At 43.3% G+C, this 20,794-nt stretch overlaps 1 pseudogene; it reads left to right on the plus strand.

Moving 5' to 3' along the window:
- The first annotated feature begins 14,707 nt into the window (after nucleotides 1-14,707).
- Nucleotides 14,708-14,806, plus strand: LOC145621722 (small nucleolar RNA R71; annotated as a pseudogene).
- The last annotated feature ends 5,988 nt before the right edge of the window (nucleotides 14,807-20,794 follow it).

Consider the following 20,794-nt stretch of genomic DNA (forward strand, 5'->3'; position numbering starts at 1 on the left):
GAAGTCCTATATTTCTAAGTCCCCAGCCGGGGCAAAGAAGAAGAACAAGGGTCAGTCCTCTAAGGCTGCCCCCCAGCCTGCTAGTAGTTCGGAAACCGACAGGGATCCGGTCTTCACCATAGCAGGCGGATTTTCATGTGGTGGCCCTACCATCCGGGGCACCAAAAGCCATCTTCGAAAGATGGATAAGGATGATGAGGAGCAGGCGTCTGCCAGCTCCACTTTTCCGGATGTCCTCATTACTGAGAAGGACAGGGGCAGCGTTCGCCGCCCGCATGACGACCCAGTTGTTATTAAATGCAAGGTCGCCAACCAGTTAGTTGGGCGCATCCTTATTGACATCGGCAGCTCGTCAGATATCATCAGCCTCCGGTGCTTGCAGAAGCTGAAATACAACTCCAGCAGCATGCATCCGGTCACCCACCCCTTGGTTGGTTTTGGGGGTGGGTTGGTCTATCCAGCCGGTAGAATTGACCTACCCATCCGGCTGGGTGAGAAGGGCCAGGGACGACATATGGTCGTCAGATTCTTGGTCGTTGAGGAGTTGACCGCCTACAACATCATTCTTGGGAGGCCAACCCTCAACGAAGCCTTAAGTATGAGAGGGATGACAATTCTGTTGGTTCTCTGAACGGGGATCAGAAGACGGCCAGGGAGTGTTACCTCTCAGCCGTCAAGGATACTGTGGCCGCAGACGGCCAAGGGAAGGAACCAATAGACCTTGACAACGTCAAGGATGCTCCTTCACCTCCACCAGCAGCCGGAAAAAAGAGAAAAGCTACAGAGCTGGTGGTGGTGAAGAAAGAAAAGAAATAGCAATCACTGACCGGTGAACGGTCAGAGGAGCTCCGTCCCCAATCGGCTGGTGAAAGTATTGATCTTGTTCTGGACGACAACCGTCCAGAGCGAACTGTTAAGGTTGGGACGGTTGCTAATGCTGTTCTGGGTGCAGACTTGCACCTCCTGCTGAAAGAATTCAAAGACGTGTTTGCCTTTGAAGTGGAAGTGATGCCAGGCATCAGCCCGGATCTCGCTGTCCACAAACTCGCCGTGGATCCAAAAATGAAGCCCATCCGGCAAAAGAAGAGAAACCACGGTGAGGAAAGAAGTCAGGCGGCAGCTGCCGAAGTAAAAAAGCTGTTGGATGCCAGGTTCATTCGGCCTTGTAATTTCCCCGACCGGGTGGCAAATGTTGTGCTTGTAAAGAAGCCGAATGGTACCTGGCGGATGTGTGTAGATTACACAGATCTCAACAAGGCATGCCCAAAGGATAGTTATCCACTTCCAAAAATTGACAGCTTGGTTGATTCAACAGCCGGTCATGCCTTGATGAGTTTTATGGATGCCTATTCCGGCTTCCATCAGATACCTCTGTGGAAAAAAGATCAAGAAAAGACGGCCTTCGTCACTGATCAGGGGTTATTCTTTTATAATGTGATGCCGTTTGGCTTGAAGAATGCGCCGGCTACGTTCCAACGGATGATTAATACAGTCTTCATTAATAAAATTGGGAGGATTGTAGAGGCGTATATTGATGACATGATAGTCAAATCCAAGCAGCAGGCGGATCATCTTGCTGATCTCCGAGAAACCTTCACCACACTCAGGCGGCACAAGGTTATGTTAAATCCTAAGAAATGCGTCTTTGGTGTTGAGTCTGGGAAGTTTCACGGATTCCTGATTGATCAAAGGGGGATAGAGGCTAACCTTGAGAAGATACAGGCGATAATTGACATGAAGTCACCCCGCACTGTCAAGGAGGTTCAGAGACTCACCGGTTTCCTGGCCGCCTTGGGGAGGTTCCTCAGCCGGTCAGGTGACAAATGCCTTTACTTCTTCCAAGCAATCAGGAAGAAGACTAGATTTGAATGGGGGGATGATGCTGAGGCGGCATTCCAAAAGTTGAAAGAACACTTGCACTCTTTGCCAAGGCTTGTTAGTCCTTTGCCAAGAGAGAAGTTGTACATGTACCTAGCCGTCTCAGACCATGCTCTCAGTGCCGTTCTCCTTGCTGAACGAGAAGGTACATAGCTCCCGGTATATTTCATTAGCCATGTGTTTAAAAATGCTGAACTTCGGTACCCCATGGTGGAAAAATTTGGTCTTGCTCTATCTATGGCCTTCAAAAAGTTGAAGCCATACTTTTTGGCACATCCGGTGGTAATCTACACCGACCAGCCCCTCAAGCGGCCAATGTCCACTCTGGAGTCATCCGGCAGAATGTTGAAATAGGCTATTGAAATGAAAAGTCTTGAAATCTCCTACGAACCAAGGAAAGCAGTGAAAGGTCAGGCGTTTGCCGACTTCATTGTTGAAATTACCCGTCCGGTTCTCCCGGATAATGTTGATCAGGTTCGGAAGGTGTATGTAGATGGGAGCTCTACAAAGAACGGCTGTGGTGCAGGCATAGTATGTGAATCTCCAGAAGGAGATAGATATGAGTATGCACTACGGTTCAAGTTTCAGGCCTCGAATAACGAGGCGGAGTATGAAGCCCTGCTAGCCGGAATCCGCATGTGTAAGGCAGCAGGGGCAACAAAGATTGACGCCCATTCTGATTCTCAGTTGGTTGTTAGCCAGTATGAGGGAACTTATGAAGCGCGCCCATCCGGCAATGATCAAATATCTTCAGGCTGTCAAAGATGAGGCTGGGACACTTGAGGAATTCAGATTGAATTAAGTGCCCCGGTCAGATAACCACCCGGCGGATGCACTGTCAAAATTGGCATCATCCGCCTGCCATGATACCCCTCGGTCAGCCTTTTGGGAAGTTCTTGAAAAAAGAAGTATTTATGAAGAGCCCATTGGAATTCTGGATCGAAGTTCTACTTGGATGGATGGCATCCGGGCGTATCTTACAGACGGCACGCTCCCTGATTCACCTCAGGAAGCAGCCGTCATGAAAAAGAGAGCAGAACTCTTCAAGGCTAGTTTTCTAAAGCCCTTGTTGAAATGTGTTACCCCAGAAAAGGGGAAGGAGGTACTCGAAGAGCTGCATGCGGGATTTTGCGCCTCCCACATAGGCGGCAAGTCCCTAGCCGTCAGAGCCAGGCGGCATTATTTTTGGCCTACCCTTGAGGCGGACGCCAAGGAATTTGTGAAGAAATGTGATAAATGCTAGAGGTTTGGCAAGCTAATACATCGCCCGGCTACTGATCTAACGGCAATCCACAACCCAATCCCGTTTGCTAAGTGGGGCATGGACATATTGGGTCCCTATACGCCTGCTCCAGGCGGAAAGCGCTATATTTTGGTGGCTGTGGATTACTTCACCAAATGGGTGGAGGCGGAGGCAGTTAAGAATATCAAGACAAAGGATGTCATCTCTTTCATATGGAAGAATATTATCACCCGGTTTGGGGTACCTATGTCTATGGTATATGACAATGGCCCTCAGTTTGAGACGCCTCAGCTCAAAACTTGGTTAGGAGATTAGGGCATCTCAAGTTACTTTGCCTCAGTCGGTCGTCCTCAAGCAAATGGTCAGGTTGAGGCATTCAACAAACTCATCTCAGACGGCATCAAAAAGAAAATTGAAAGAGCCGGTGGTCTATGGGCTGAAGAGTTAATTCATGTCTTATGGGCCATCCGGACAACTGCTAAGGGGTCAACCGGAGAAACCTCGTTTCTCATGGTATACGGGGCTGAAGCCGTTCTACCCATTGAACACTACGAGCCTACGCTCAGAGTTATGCTCTATGATGAAGAGGCAAATTGGTAGGCCAGGCGGCTGGCATTGGACTCCCTCCCGGAACGCAGGGGCAATGCTGCCCTGCGACATGAGATATACCGTCTGAGAATGACGCGAGCCTACAAAAAAAGAGTGCACAAACTTCCTTTGAAAGTGGATGATTTTGTGTTACGGAAAATGGAGGCAACCGGTAGGGCCAATGAGCTTGGAAAGCTAACTCCTAATTGGGAAGGCCCCTACCGGATCTATGAAGAAGTTAGGGATGGCACATACCGCCTGGAAACCCCAGACGGTAGACACCTGCCTAGAACTTGGAATGTTGATAACTTAAAAAAGTACTACTTCTGAGTATTGTAAATTTTTGTAACAAGAAGTATTAATGAGAAATGCTTTTGTTTCATTTATTGTCTTTTTATTTCCGTCTGGGTTTACCCATACTAACGTTGAAAAGTTCAGTAGCAAATTTAATATGTGAATAACTTGAGGCCAATGGCCAGATAAAAACTAAGTTTGATACTTAATATATGAAATCAAAAGTCCATAATGACAAGAGGCTAACAGCCGGATCCTTAAGCTAAGCACAAAACCGTTTAGTGGCTATCAGCCGGTCTACAGCTAGACCTGAGGCCAAGGGCCAGATGGTTGTCCATTTTCTCAAATTCGTCTATTCCAATATGGCTGTAGGCGTCCGGCGACACCCCTCCGGGTGCAATCGTCGCAGAGAACAGCCACCTTGCTTGTTCTATAAGTCCACGCAGGCGGCAACAATTGAGTGGCTAAGATAGTCAACTCATAGCTGTCTGCCCATAATTTTTCTTAAAGTAATTTCTTGTTAAGAATTCTCCGGCTGTCTACAAGTATCAGCCGGAGTATCATCGTAAGTCTTTTACTTAGAAAAATTTTCTTCAAGTTGCGTACTTTTGGGGCAAACCCCTTTTTCGCGTAATGGCTATAAAGCATACCCAGACGGTTTGATACCGACTGGGGCAGAGGTTGCAAGCCTGTTATTTGGCCGGCTGTGTACTTGGTTTGGGGCAATCACCATTGTGATTGATTGCCTTACAAACATCTCATACTCTTTTAAGTATGAGATGTTTCCAAGGCAATCAATCCTGATGGGAAGGAGAACGGTAGGTTGTTGGGCTACCACCCCACCCTATCAAACAAAATTTGTAACTTAACAAAACCCTATTTAGCGTAGTGGTAAGTCAAGGTCGAACCCAAGGGAATGGAGATCAAATGCACGATGCCTAATCAAGCTATTTCGAAGTCAAGAAGGGGTTTAAGGTAGAAACTAAGACTAAACTAGGTGATGCAAAAGCTTATATGAAATCAATCTAAAACACTAGGGCAATGGATCCACATGCAATCGTAATGGAAACGGTAATTTGGGAGGTCAAACCGACTAAGTCAAGTGATATGAAGGAAGATCATCATGTATCCAAAAGAGCATACTAAGATGGTTAACCTAGAGGTCTAACTAGCGTCAACTACGCTAAACACTACCTAGGGAACGTCACAAAGCACATCAATCGTGAAATTGCAAGTTTACTAATCAATGGTCCGTATCATAGCAAGCTTACAATGCAATCTAGTGTATTAATCAAAGATGGCCAAACCTCAATTAATCACACACATGCACATGAAATATCAACCAAATTTAATCATATCATCAACTCTATCAATTATCCCCAAATTACACTAATCCATTATTCATACATGCTTCACCATTTCCCTAGCTAGGAAACTACTCACTAGCCATAGGAATTAAGATCAAAACTACAACAATCATCAATTTCATCATCAACATAATTGAAATCAAAGATTAAACCAACAATCAATCAAAATCAATCAAAAGTCAATCAATAACCAAATCAATCATCAATAACATGGAAAATCTAAAGAAATCAACTAAAATCAAACTTGTATTGAAATCAAGAAGAAAATCCTTACAAAACTTTGATCTAACGATCAAATACAATGAGGAATCCTTGAGCAATCACCAAAAATCACGAGTTTCTCTCTCTAAAGTTCTTGAGTTTCTCTCTCTAAAATTCTCCCAAAACTAACTATCAAATTCAATCTAAAAACTAACTTCCTAAAAATAGGTAGAAATAACTATATATACAAAGAGGAGGTCGGTAATGACGCCCAAAAATAGACCCTCGTAAGTGCGGGCGCTCGGAGGAGAGAGAATGGCGCGCACGGGACACACCCAGACTGGTGCGCCCGCACGCACCTGGTGTGCGGCCGCACACGACCAATGTGCGGCCGCACACTCCCTTGGTGCGCCCGCACCTGGCTGGGTCTTTCCCCCTTCTTCTCTTCGTCCTAGCTCAAGTGGTGCACACATCCAGGATGATGATGATGGAGGACAAAGTAGGCAGGAACTTTCTTGAATTTCTTGAAGAGTATAAGCCATGAGGGAGGCATAAACAAAGCCTTGAAGCTTGCCCCTTGGATCCACCTTTGACTTGGAGCTTCTTGCACCTTCTTTAGGCATAAAAACAATGAAAACTCGTAGAGAGGAAGCTCGGGAATTCTTGGACAATCAATTACCACCTACAAACAAATGATAAAAAGCAAGTAAAAGAGAAAAATAACAAGTAAACTAGAAAAAAGCATGAAATAGAGAAACTAACTACAAAAAGCATAAAATGAAGAAAACAAGAATAAAACTAAGGAAAACTAAAGAAAAGAGAGATAAAATGAAATAGAAATCATCCAAAAAGGAACCAAATGAGTGCCAAAAATGTCACTCATCAAATTCCCCCAAGCTAAACTTTTGCTCGTCCTCGAGCAAAACAAAGCAAGAAAGAGAGAGGATGAAAATTTTATTGAAAACGAAAAAGAAAGGCTCAAGATAAGAATATACACTAAAACTCATTGTCGTAGGAATCACGGTTGTTTTTAGCTACAACAAGCCCTTTAAACCCCAAAGTCGCCTATGAGGACGAGTGAGGTCTCGTAAAGGTATCCTAAGAGTTTGACCCATAACTCTCCACCAAACATCAATGAGGCAAACCATAAAATTAAAAGAAAGAAAATGAAATAAATAAAAAAAAACAAACCTTTGCGAAATGAATCAACATTAAGACTATAATGCAAGTGAATGACAATCTTTCTCAAGTAGTTAAGGTATGCACGTTTCAAGATATCCAAGGTTGATTGAAACATAGGGTATGCTAGGCATAGGAACTAGTTATCACAATTCACTTTCATCCCAAACAATCTTACCGCGTTCTTCCCACTAGTCTCAAATCTCCCCTTAGTGAGTGTCCCAATGATTCCTCGAAGGAACCGGAAAAGAATTATTTTAAGGCTACTCGACAATCTTGACTATGCATCCCCTTTCCTTAGGCAATGACCCATGATGCCCTCCCCCGAATAGTGACTCAACTATCTAGGTCGAAAGGTCTTTCCCCAAGGTTGTAACGTAAGGCATAAAGGGTGAAGGTAGGCTAAAATTTAAAAATTTGGTGATTTTCCTAAAAAGTGAAGCAAAAGGGTGATCAATCCTTAACACCACAATCAAGAAATTACCAAACAAAAACAACACCCCCAAGCTTACTTGAAGCTATACTATATACAAAAAGCGTACACGCTTCTCCCCCAAGCTAAAATGGAGCATTGTCCTCAATGCTTAGGAGGGGAAAAGAATACATCAAAATATTTTTGAATTGTTCACTTTTTCATTTTTCTTTGTTTTTGTGTTTTTATATTGTAATTGCAAAGTCCTTGCCTTTTGCTAAATTCGGACGGCTTTTCCTAAATGCAAATTATTAGTCCATGCCTTTTGAGAAGTAGGACGACTCTTCCAAATATATTTGCCATTATTCACAAAGAGGATGAAATCACAAACTTGCTTTCATAAAAACCAAAATTCCAACTTAACCACCACAAACTTCATCTCAAATGATCATATTGCTTCACAAAAAACAAGAAAAGTAGAAAATGAAACAAAAGGTCAAATAACTAAAGATGTGGCTTGAAAAGAAGGGATAAGGCTCAAATGGTTGCAAGAAGGCAAATGTAAACCCAAAAATAAAGAAAATAACAAAATATAGCAAAAATGAAAAATACCACCCCGAAAAATGTGCCTTTGTCCTTCGTAGATAGTTCGGTCTCGTGTTTGAGAATCATACATCAAGCTTTATTAGATTAGGTTTGCATAGTCAAGGATCCACGCCGCTCATACAAGGAATGTTGAAGGCTAGAAAAACAAGTAACCTCACAAGGTTGTGGCAAAAACTCACTAGTGGTGCCAAATCAACTATAGGAAGCAACTACCAACATACCACAAACAAGTAGAATCCGGCTTCATGATCCTCCTAGTTCAAACCAACTACCCTAGCATACACTATCCTAGAGTCAACCGAACATAATCTCAAACCGTGCAAACCTTTACAACCTAGGAAGAAAATCATGCAAAAGACAAGTCCAATGTACAAGATTCATCCCATAAGAAAATAAATGAAAAACAATGCCTCAAAATCACATTAAAAATAAAAAGAAAAATAAAGGAAAGTAAGAGAAAAAGGTAAAATAAAAGAGAGAGTAAAAGAAAAGGAACAGAGACATAGAAAAGGAAAACATAGGAGAAAGGCATGCAAAGGACTAGAAAGCATGTTAAACACATAAAATTCCCAATCGACAAACAAGTGATCGATAGACAACAAAGTCACCGATCCCAAACACATTACGTGTTAACAAGCATCCATCCTCGAACCATTCAACTTCTCCTAAACTAATCCTATCCTATGCAACCAAGGAAAATAAAGAGAAAATAAGAAAGGTCTCACCGGGATTCCAACCACCTCGTAGCATGCCATATCCATAAGCTCTTCAAGGAACCAAGTGAGAAAAAGAAATAAAAGAAACTATGAACAAAGAAAATGGTTAGTAACTTCAAAACAAATAAAAGAGAACAACAAATAAAAGGAAACTAAACTAAGCAAGAAGTATATACAACTAAAGGAAAGAAAAGCTAAACTAACCAAAGAATAGAAAGAATAAAAGAAATAAAGCTAAGCAAACAATAAAGTCTAGACTAACTAAAGAACTACTCTAAACTACAAGATTTGGATTTAAGGGGTTTGGATTAAGGGATTTGGATATAAGGGATCATCAACAACAACATGCCAAGCAAAACATCGCCACAAACAACAAACATCCAAGCAAATCGGGCAAACAAGCTAGCTACAAGGAAAGTAGCCTAGAGATCAAGAAAATGAGGAAACCAAAAAGAGGAATGAAAATAAACATGCAAACAACTAAGATATGTACACAACAACAAAATGGTCACCGAGCAAGTTATTAGTTCCCCCAAGCTAGATAGAAAATACATCTCAACATCCCGATCAAAACAAAGCAAGCATCAAAAATATAAGGGATGGAGGTAAAAAGCATGAGAAGCTAAAGGGAACTAATAACTACTACCATCACCACCACCACTCCCACTTGGCCCGGCCCCATCGGGATCTCTGTTGCGCTTGGGGTCATCGAAGGGATGAGGGTAAGGCTCCCATCCTCCGGTGTACCCCTCGGGCCACCCATAATGCCCCTTGAAAAGATCTTGTTGCCAAGGAGCAAGAGGGGTGAAGTTATCGGGCAAAGTGAGTTCAAAGGGGTGGTTGGGATGGACATGGGGGTAGTTAGGATCCCCCCTATAGTCACTACCACCCGGAGCCTTGTAATCATAGTTACCATGCTCGTCCGGGTAATAGTGACGCTCGGTGTTGGGGTTAGAAGGCCCCGACCAATAAGGATGCCCAAACGAAGGTAGAGGACCTTGTTGGGGCGGGAAGTACGGATAGTTAACTGGGGGAGTAATGTTCCCACGGTTAACTTCCGCCTCATAAATTTGTTGTTGTTCTATAAACATACCTTGCTGCATCTCTTGAATACCTCTTATTTGGTCATAGATGGCCCCAAAGTCTTGATCGTACATGCCATCCACGTGGATTTTCAATCCACTCATTTGCTCACTAAGAGCCCTCAAATCTGCATTGGCGAAAGTATGTTGCCCTTGCTCTTGCTCTTGCTCATGAGGAGCTTGTTGTTGTGGAGAATAATGTTGTTGTTGTTGATGTTGTTGTTCTTGATCTTGTTGTTCTTCTTCATCATCTTCTTCCTCATCCTCCTCGGAGTCAAAGTTGGGATGCCGGAAGGACTTGGGAACATGCCACACATTGTTGGCAATCCTAGCCAAAGAAGTCAAGCTAGGGTTAGGCAAGTAGCACCAATGCTCGTTGCCCCTAAGCCACTCATATCTCCCTTCACTAAAGCCCTTGGAGATAAATTGGATTTGACCCAATTGTTGCATATCGAGGTAGATAGAAGCTGCATCCCCGATCTCCTTACAAAATGGGAGATAATCATTGAGGCAAAGGCGAGTCAATAGCCTAGTTACCATACCCCCACATGGGATCTCTCCCGTCCTCCTTTTGCATAGTTCCAAGCAATATTGGGCAAAGATATAGCCCAAGTTCAACCGGCCCACATACTCCGGGCGAGTAGACAACCAAAGGACCTTGAGCTCCAATTTACTCAACTTCCCCATTTCTTGCTTGGGGAACAAAACATAGCCCAAAGACGGTGTACAACCCTAAGGCAAGGTTGGTACACCTCTAAGATCTTAGCCCTGTTGGTGATAAACTCATTACCACCGGAGATGTCTTCCCACCATGAGTTTTGATCATACTCCGGGAAGATAAAGTGTTCAACGTTGACAATATCCCCATGGGGATCCAAATCCAAAGCGGCGTTGAACTCTTCCAATGATTGGTCAAAGATGGGGTTGAACAATTGGAAACGCACCCTATATACCCCTCCTACGGGTACAAGCTCTAAGGTAGCCAAGAACTCCAAAGTAGGCTCCTTATAGGTGCGGTAGGCATCGATGATGAAAGAACCCAATCTGAGATTTAAAAGCAACGACCGCACATCATTATCAATACCCAACTTCAGCATATCGGGTTGGAAGTAGTGGCGCGTTTGTTTTAGGATTCTTTCATCTTTCAGGTTTTGGTAGAAGGTCTTTTGTTTATCGGTGAAGTTTTTCTTTTTGGGAAGAGAGGTTGGGGGTCGTGTTTGAGTGGAGGAAGGGTTGGAAGTACTAGGCCTAGAAGATGTACTAGGCCTAGAGGAGGTACTTGGGCGAGGAGGTTCATCGATGCTAACATCGGTTTTCCGCTTCTTGGTGAGTTTCTTGAGGTATTTAGACATTTTGAGAGGCTAAGAAGATCACCAACAACCAACAAGTAGCAAAACCAATGAACCAAGAACACCACACCCAAATTCACCACTTACTACCAAAATCACCAAACTCCAAATTCACAATTCTTTTCAATCAAACCAATTCCAAACCAATCAACAATACCAATGATCCAAGAAAAACTCCTTTTCAACAATCCAAGCGCAACCACAAGACCAATACCAAAATCACCATATACTACCAATATTCCAAAAATTCAACTCACAAGATTTCAACCAAAAATGATGAGAATCACTACAAAATCAACAAACAACACAATGTTATGCAAAATCAATCAACAAACATCACCAAATCACAACCAAAATCAAGATCAAGCATCAAAAATCACAAAATCAATACTACACTATTCATGCTCATACAAATTTGTAATCCATGCAAATTTATGATATAAATGGTAAAGTTAAAGCAAGGATTAGTGATTATACCATAAAAGAAGCAAGATTAACCAATTTTGAGCAAGAAATTTGAACTCCTAACAAAAGCCCCAATTTTCGGCCACCAAGAGTAGGAGAGAGAGTGAGTGAAATTTGGGTCAATTTGTAAGGAATTTGTAGTGTAGTAAGGTTTGTAAGTGATTTTGAGTGAAAATGGAGTGATTTTAGTGAGGATTTGAATGATTTTTGATGGTGAATAAGGGAGGAAGAGGTGCGCACAAGAGGGTTTTGAAAGGGGAAGCCGTGAGGTTGAAGATGAAGGAAATGTTGAAATGAAGGGAGGAAAGAGAAGGAAGAAGGATATATTGCACGTCCAGCAACGTGGGGCCGCACAGAACTGGTGTGCGCCCGCACACGCGAGCTGTGCGCCCGCACCAGCAAGCTGTGCGCCCGCACCAGTCTCGTGTGTGGCCGCACACCCCTGTGCGTCTCCCTTCCCTTTTTTTTCTCGAAAAATTGATACTTACTGCCTATTTTGGTGCGCACATGAATCATGATGGTGATGAGGAACAACATAGGCAGTAGCTAAAATCATTTTCAAAGCCCTCAAAGTTGAAAATTCATGTGCACACCACAAAAATTCACTAAGTATCAATTTCCTCCAACTTTTAAAACATGAATTTCCTATCTTACCTCTCTAAAATTCTTACCCTTTTACCTCAAATTTCGACTAGAATCGAACAAAATATGATTTGTGCCATGAACACCTTCTATTCATCATGCATACTTGTTGAATTCCAATCCCGCAAAAGGACATCCTAAAAATCCAAATAAGTAGAAAAGTAAAAGAAAAGATAAAGCAATAAAAGAAACAAAAATGAGAAAATTCAAAAATCAAAGAGAAAGGTTAGAAGCTCCGGGTTGCCTCCCGAGAAGCGCTTGATTAAGGTCCTAAGCTCGACCCTTCCTCCTAATCATGGAGGATCAAAGAACACCACCTTCTTCAAGGTGGTTGATAGAGCAAAAACTTCTTCAACTTTGAGCAACTTGTCATCGTTGCTTAATGAAACTTTCACAAAATTCTTTTCAAATTCTTCTTTTTCATTTCTCAACTTCTTTCTTTTTCTTGCTTTCTTCGAGTCACGGGCCTTTTTCTTCGGCTTGACTTCAACATCTTTAGTCATGGAAGCTTTCTCTTCATCTTGAGGATTAAGCTTGAACCAATTTGGAGACTCAATTTCTTTCTCATCCCTTGGCTTTTGAATCACAAATTCCTCTTCACTAACATCATTAAGACTTGCACAAACATCATCAACAATCTCAAAAACATCGTTAGTAGAAGAATCAATCATACACATACCATCAATGGAACGAGAAAGACTAGCACATGCTATATCTTGCACACAAGATAAGGACTCATGCATTGGTTTCAACTTAAAACTCTCTTCTAATTTCCCACACCTCAAAGTGATTTGACCTCCTTTGACATCTATTAAAGCTCCCAAGGTAGCTAAGAAAGGCCTCCCTAAAATGATTGGAATATGTTCATCCTCCTCAATCTCTAAAACAACAAAATCCACGGGAAAGACAAATTCTCCAATCCTTAAAGGAACATCATCAATTCTTCCCTTAGGAAGCTTAATAGATCGATCGGCCTATTGAAGTGTTATATTAGATGGTTGAAGCTCGCCTAGATCAAGCCTTTTGAAGACCGAAAAGGGCATAATACTCACACTAGCCCCTAGATCACACAAAGCATTCTCAAAAACCATTTTCTTAATTTGACAAGGGATTGAAAAATTCCCCGGATCTTCCATCTTCTTCGGAAGTTCACCATGGATAAGAACACTAAAACACTTCCCTCCTTCCACCGAACTACCCTCATCAAAATCTTCCTTCTCCTCTAATATCTCGTTAAGGAACTTGGAGTACTTAGGCATGTCGGGAATTGGCTCGGTAGAGGGTGTAGAATCATGAACATCCTTAAGAACTTCAAGGAACTTCCCAAATTTCTCATCCATTTTGAATCTCAAATATTTTTGGGGATATGGTAGATCGGGAAATCTCTCTACCTTACTCATCTTTTCAACAACACACTCTTCTCTTTTGTCAACCTCACAATAGATTTCCTTAGACTCAACCCTCTCCACTTCATTCTCCTTAGCACCACTCTCATCTCTTCCCTCTTTTGAACAAGAAACTCCCTCATCAAAATCATTTCCACCACTTGTGGCAATAGAGTACACGGGTTTCTTTGGTTCAACACCTTGGGAAGGCAAAGATGAAGGACTAGCAAAATCCTTTATAGTGCTTGCTAATTGGGTAATTTGAGTCTCAAGCATCTTATTGTGGGTCATCATCTCATTGAATTTCTTATCACTAACCGCCATATAGGTGTTAATGATCTTGGTTTGATTATCAATCAACTCTTCCAAAGTAGTCCTAGGAGAAGAAGGTTGTGAATAGGAATTTTCACCTTGAGTCTTTGGAACAAAACCGGGTGGGGGACCTCTTTGAGCGTTGTTTTGAAAATTTCCCCTTCCTTGATTGTTCCAATTACTCCTATTTTGATTTGAACCATAACCTTGATTATGGTTACTACCACCATGATTATGGTTTCCATTACCTTGGTTATGATTTACATAACCTTGGTTTTGATTACCATAATTATGATTTTGATTACCATAATTTTGGCTTTGATTTTGGCTACTATAACCTTGGTTATGGTTACCACGAGAACCTTGATTCCCTTGGTTCCTATAACCACCATTATGATTATAGTTGTCAAAATTGCCTTGGTTTTGGTAATTCCTATTCCATTGGCCTTTTTGATTATCAAACCTTTGAACATTGTTGTTTGACACAAAATTAACATGTTCACACTCATTGTTGTCAAATTCATCAACACATTCATTAGGACAAGCACTAGAGTCATGATCATACGATCCACATGCATCACAAAACAAGCAACCCAAAGGCATATTATGTGAAGAGGGAGGGAGTTGAGAGTTAGAAAGAGTACCTCTCCCCTTAAATTGGGAGGGAAGATTCGAAGCTTGAGAAGGGGAAGAAGTGCTCTCCAACTTAGCTTTGATTGCGGTGACCTCCTTTCCTAAGTTTGTCATTTGGGAGGAAAGGTTGTTGATTGCATTTAGATGGTCCACCGAGTACAATGAAGATTGCTTGCTTGAAGAGTCCCTCTCCCCATCTTTCCAATCCCTATAATATGTCACCACGTCCTCAATGATGTCCACAACTTCTTCTTCGGTTTTGTTCATGATAGGGCCCCCGGCCCCTCAATCAAGGCATGACTTGCCTTGGGGACTTAAACCGCCATAGAAGATTTGGATCACTTGGTATGTGGGGATTCCGTGGTGAGGGCACTCCCTTTGATACTCTTTGAATCTCTCCCATGCTTCGTAAAGGCTTTCACTCGGCCTTTGCTTGAACCCTTGAATCAAGGCTCTTGCCTCCGTCGTCTTCTTTTGGGGGTAGAAGCGGGACAAGAAAGCCTTTGTGACATCGTCCCAAGTTCTCAAGGAGTTGGGCTTCACCTCTTTGTCTAGCCACTCCAAAGATCTTCCTATTAGAGAGAAAGGGAACAACTTGAGGCGGATGAATTCTTGAGAAACCCCATTGACTTTGATGGTGTTGCAATATTTTTCAAATTCTTTTAGATGGTTCAATGGGCTCTCATTCTTAGCCCCACTATATTGCCTTCTCTCAATCAAGGTGATCATTGCCGGCCGGATTTCGAAGTCATTTGCCGGAGTAGTAGGTGGAGCTATTCCGCTCTCAAACCTATATGCCCCGGGCACTCCAAGCTCCTTCAAGGCTATTCTAGGATTTTCACCCATTCCTTGCTCTTCTTGAATTTCTTCTTCACTTGAAGAGCTATAAGCCAAGGATCTATTATCCACTCTTCTTCTTGAAAGAGACCTCTCAATTTTCGGATCAAGGGGAACAAGGGAACGATCACGGGTTCTATGCATGCAAAACTCAAACAAAAATATTAGTAGCACGGCTACAAGTGTAGCCTAAAGAAACAAAATCTTTTTTGTATTTTGCAAATGAAATGAAATAGACTCAACAACAACATGCATTCAAAGCACCATTCCCCGGCAACGGCGCCATTTTGATGGGAAGGAGAACGGTAGGTCGTTGGGCTACCACCCCACCCTATCAAACAAAATTTGTAACTTAACAAACCCCTATTTAGCGTAGTGGTAAGTCAAGGTCGAACCCAAGGGAATGGAGATCAGATGCACGATGCCTAATCAAGCTATTTCGAAGTCAAGAAGGGGTTTAAGGTAGAAACTAAGACTAAACTAGGTGATGTAAAAGCTTATATGAAATCAATCTAAAACACTAGGGCAATGGATCCACATGCAATCGTAATGGAAACGGTAATTTGGGAGGTCAAACCGACTAAGTCAAGTGATATGAAGGAAGATCATCATGTATCCAAAAGAGCATACTAAGATGGTTCACCTAGAGGTCTAACTAGCGTCAACTACGCTAAACACTACCTAGGGAACGTCACAAAGCACCTCAATCGTGAAATTGCAAGTTTACTAATCAATGGTCCGTATCATAGCAAGCTTACAATGCAATCTAGTGTATTAATCAAAGATGGCCAAACCTCAATTAATCACACACATGCACATGAAATATCAACCAAATTTAATCATATCATCAACTCTATCAATTATCCCCAAATTACACTAATCCATTATTCATACATGCTTCACCATTTCCCTAGCTAGGAAACTACTCACTAGCCATAGGAATTAAGATCAAAACTACAACAATCATCAATTTCATCATCAACATAATTGAAATCAAAGATTAAACCAACAATCAATCAAAATCAATCAAAATTCAATCAATAACCAAATCAATCATCAATAACATGGAAAATCTAATGAAATCAACTAAAATCAAACTTGTATTGAAATCAAGAAGAAAATCCTTACAAAACTTTGATCTAAAGATCAAATACAATGAGGAATCCTTGAGCAATCACCAAAAATCATGAGTTTCTCTCTCTAAAGTTCTTAAGTTTCTCTCTCTAAAATTCTCCCAAAACTAACTATCAAATTCAATCTAAAAACTAACTTCCTAAAAATAGGTAGAAATAACTATATATACAAAGAGGAGGTCGGTAATGACGCCCAAAAATAGACCCTCGTAAGTGCGGGCGCTCGGAGGAGAGAGAATGGCGCGCACGGGACACACCCAGACTGGTGCGCCCGCACGCACCTGGTGTGCGGCCACACACGACCAATGTGCGGCCGCACACTCCCTTGGTGCGCCCGCACCTGGCTGGGTCTTTCCCCCTTCTTCTCTTCGTCCTAGCTCAAGTGGTGCACACATCCAGGATGATGATGATGGAGGACAAAGTAGGCAGGAACTTTCTTGAATTTCTTGAAGAGTATAAGCCATGAGGGAGGCATAAACAAAGCCTTGAAGCTTGCCCCTTGGATCCACCTTTGACTTGGAGCTTCTTGCACCTTCTTTAGGCATAAAAACAATGAAAACTCGTAGAGAGGAAGCTCGGGAATTCTTGGACAATCAATTACCACCTACAAACAAATGATAAAAAGCAAGTAAAAGAGAAAAATAACAAGTAAACTAGAAAAAAGCATGAAATAGAGAAACTAACTACAAAAAGCATAAAATGAAGAAAACAAGAATAAAACTAAGGAAAACTAAAGAAAAGAGAGATAAAATGAAATAGAAATCATCCAAAAAGGAACCAAATGAGTGCCAAAAATGTCACTCATCAAATCCTCTTTTTTAAAGGATTAAACCAACCACACAGCCGTCCAAGGGCAAGGACAGCCGGATATGTACCTGCCGCATGCTTTTCATAAGTTAGGCAAATTCACAAGTATATATATTGAGCATATATGCAAAAGTGAAAAAATTGCAAAAGTGAAAAAATTGCAAAAGTGAAAAAATTGCAAAATTGAAAAAATTGTGCAAGTATAAGAAAAACCGATTGAGTCGGTATACTTCATAAATAGAAATTGGCTCAGAAGGCCAAAATAATTGTTACCCGGAAACACATCCGGCAAGGAAATCATTGTTACCCGACCCCCTGGTCGGTAAAGGATACATCAGTTACTCGGCACACAGGCCGGAAAAGAAAATTAAAAAGAAAGATTGATTGATTGGCATACTGCCGCTGAGTCCAAGAGTCTGATCACTCTTGGGGAGATTGCTGTTCTGGTTGCTGGAGTTCCGGCTGGCCCTGCGCCGGGGGAAGGTCTGCTTCAGCATTTGCAGCCTCTTCAGGCTGGTTTTCTTGGACCTGACCTTCTGCCTGCTCCCCCGCCTGCTCGTCTTCTTCATCGGAGACATCATACCTTTGCTCATCAGCCCAGATCTTGAAGCGAGGCGGTGCTTCCTCTCCTAGAACTTGAGCATCATACACAGTCGTGGCATAATCGTACCACAGCTTGTAGTATTCAAAGTCCACTTCTGGGTTGAGGAGTTTCCAGGCTAACCGCAGGCGGGCTTCAGTATCTTTCTCATTCCCCTGGACCAGCCGGGCTTGCTCCTTGGCAATTTCCTTAGCAAGCTCATCCTGGTGCTGAGTCTTCGGGTAAGCCAGTGCCACCACCAACCGGGAATTATCCGCCCGGAGTTGGGTATTTTCTGTATCAGCACCCTCCAACGCCTTGAGGCTAGATTCAGCAGTCTTCGATTTCTGCTCAAGGTCGTTGGCCCGGTTGTTCGCAGCCTCGTTAGCAGTCGTCAGGGTCTGAATCAGCTCCTCTTGTTTCAACTCCACTGCTTTAATTGAAAGTTTAGACATATAATATGCATGTTCAGCAGAGTTGAGATTTTCAATTGCCTTTCTTTTGGCGTCATTTACCTCTTCTTGCTTCCGCCTGAAGGGCACTCGGAGCCCGTCTACTCTCAGCATAACCTGAGTAATGCAGCCGGGAAAGTTAGTACTTAACACAATGAAACGAAAATATAAGCCTAAGAGTTAAGGCAATTTACCTCCGCCAGCTGGCCCATTATCCGGTCAAAGTCCACTACCTGTAAATCAGGTACTGAGGCTTTCTCAGTCCGGGTGAGGGTCCTCACCATCCGTTTGGCAAAGCCCGGGAAGTCCGGTGCCCCGGAGGTAGCAGCATAGCAGCATTCATCCGTCCCCAGCTACTCACTGAGCCACCGGATGGGTCTACCTTAGTCTTGACCCTCATAAAGTCAAGTGGGTAAGGGATTTCGATGGTAGCCTTACCTTGAAATCTGGGCTGTGGAGTTGAACCCTCCCCAGCCGCTGCAGTACCGACTGCAATATTGAGTGGCACGCCACTCTTCGATGCCTCCTCTGAGGCATTCGGCATTTTTTCCTCCGTCTTCTTTGAGCTTTCGCTCAAAGCTTGCACTTTGGAGGGGGACTTGCCACCAATCGTGGGACGATCTGGTTTGGCAGCGGAGGTTGTCTGGGAAGGGGTCCGTCTGGGGACCTTGGCAGCCGGAGTCTTGAGCTCCTCTCCTGTTCTCTTTACATGTTTGGAGAAGGAGCGAGGAATGACTTTGCTGGTGCCCTGCAACAAGGAAAGCAAAACGTTAGTAGCCGGCAAAGTACTTAAGCAAATTTACTAAAATAAGCATTGGGACAGGCGGTCTTACCCCGCCTTTCTTTGCATCCTTGGCCTCCAAGGACGCTTTCTTAGCCATCAGCTGCTCCTTGCGCAGCTGGGCAGCAGGCTTAGCTGGAGTCTTTGCCGGATCCACCATCCTTTTAGCTTCGGCTGCAAGGTTAGACGGAATGTCAGTCAAAGAAAAACATAAAAGAAAAACTATTATCGAAAGCAAGGCAAAGTTCATCAAGTAAAGGGATCTACCCTGGGGAAACATTGTGCTAAGCCCGCAAGCGGATAGGAATCTCTCATCCTTGAAAAAATCCGGATGGGGGATCCAGTTCTTAGGGACAATGATCTCAGTCCCATCGTCCATGTGTGCAGTGGTGGTTTCAAAGAAACCAGGATCATTGATCTGCCGGCTAGCTCGCGCAGAAAGCTCCTGGAGAGCGCACTTTCTGCCTAGGAGTGCCGGCTCCTTATTGTACCGGCGCAGTGTCCGTTTGTGTGCGAAGGATGGGGAGGAAATCAAATAAAACCTTTCCCTCCATCCAGCCCATTTGGACACCTTGTCCAAAGTTATTTGATATTGGGGCAAGGTTGTGAGAGTATACCATGCCCCATGACCGCCTGGGACCCTGCTCAAATAGTGCATATGAGCAAAGGCCGAGAAATTAGGCTCTATATCTTGAAATTCGCAGGCGGCAATATATCCGAGTATATTCCCCAACGAATTTGGAGTTAACTGCCAGACCCCCAGATCATACCCCTTGAGGATCTTCCTGATCCTAGTATGGAGGGGGAACCGGAGGCCGGCTTCGATAACCGCCTCGTATCAGACGAAATAGTTGTCTGCATTTGGGATATCATCCTTCCAGGCCATAACGGCGTCCGCATGCGGAACCGTCATATACCACCCGTTCCCAAATGGGTGCTTTTCTTTGAAGGCTTTGAAGCTGCTCTTCAGTAGGGCTCTGTTAGCCGGCAGCATCCTTATCTTTCTAGGGTCAGGCTTATCTGCGGTCTTCTCCGGCACTTGATAGTCAACCGTGAAGTTCTCTTGTGCAGAGCCGGAAGCTTCCGACCCTGATCTCTCAGCAGCCTCTTCGCCGCCTGACCCATCTCCTTCTCTGAACTCAGAGGATGAGGCGGCCTCTTCGCCGCCTGACTCCCTCACTTCTTCTTGTGAGGAGGCGCCACTTTCAGAAATCTCCGGCTCATCCGGACTCTCATAGCCCTCCTCCCTCGTAACCTCGTCAGCGCGCACTCTTCTAGCGCGCCGGTGTCTCGGCTTGATAGCCGTTTGTTTAACTCTGGCCATTGTGTCCTGCACAGACATAGAGAGGGATGGATTTGGGGATGAGCAAAGGAGATCTGATTGTCTGGAAAGGGCACCCCCGGTTCTAGACTCAGCCGTACCAGGAGACCGGCTGAGCATCCTAGGCCGTGCCGTGTGTGTGGATGAAGAGTCCATTTATTTTGTTTTGAAAAACAAATGTATACAGGCGGAAAAAGAATGTATACAAGTACAAGAAAATTGAGGGAAGGAAACGGATAGTTACCTTACTTTGAAAAAGCTCTGAAAAATCTGAAAACAGCTGTAGCCGGTGACCGGGTGTTCTTGAGTGAGCACGCGGGAATCTGGAAATGGAAGTACGCAGTCGGAGTCAGAGCACCTCTCTCTAAAAACTTCTCTTTCTCTCTCTAGAAAATGGAAAAAATTATGAATGAAGTGAGAGGATGATGTGTGTCATAAATGGCACACATTTAATGAGCATTTAGGTCCTTTTTTTTCCTCTTTTCATAGCTTTCTTGCTCATTAAATGCTCGGTTTTATGCTTTCTCTCTC

The sequence above is a fragment of the Chenopodium album genome, chromosome 27, assembly GCF_948465745.1.
Source record: "Chenopodium album chromosome 27, dcCheAlbu1.1, whole genome shotgun sequence".
Classification (NCBI taxonomy): Eukaryota; Viridiplantae; Streptophyta; class Magnoliopsida; order Caryophyllales; family Amaranthaceae; genus Chenopodium; species Chenopodium album.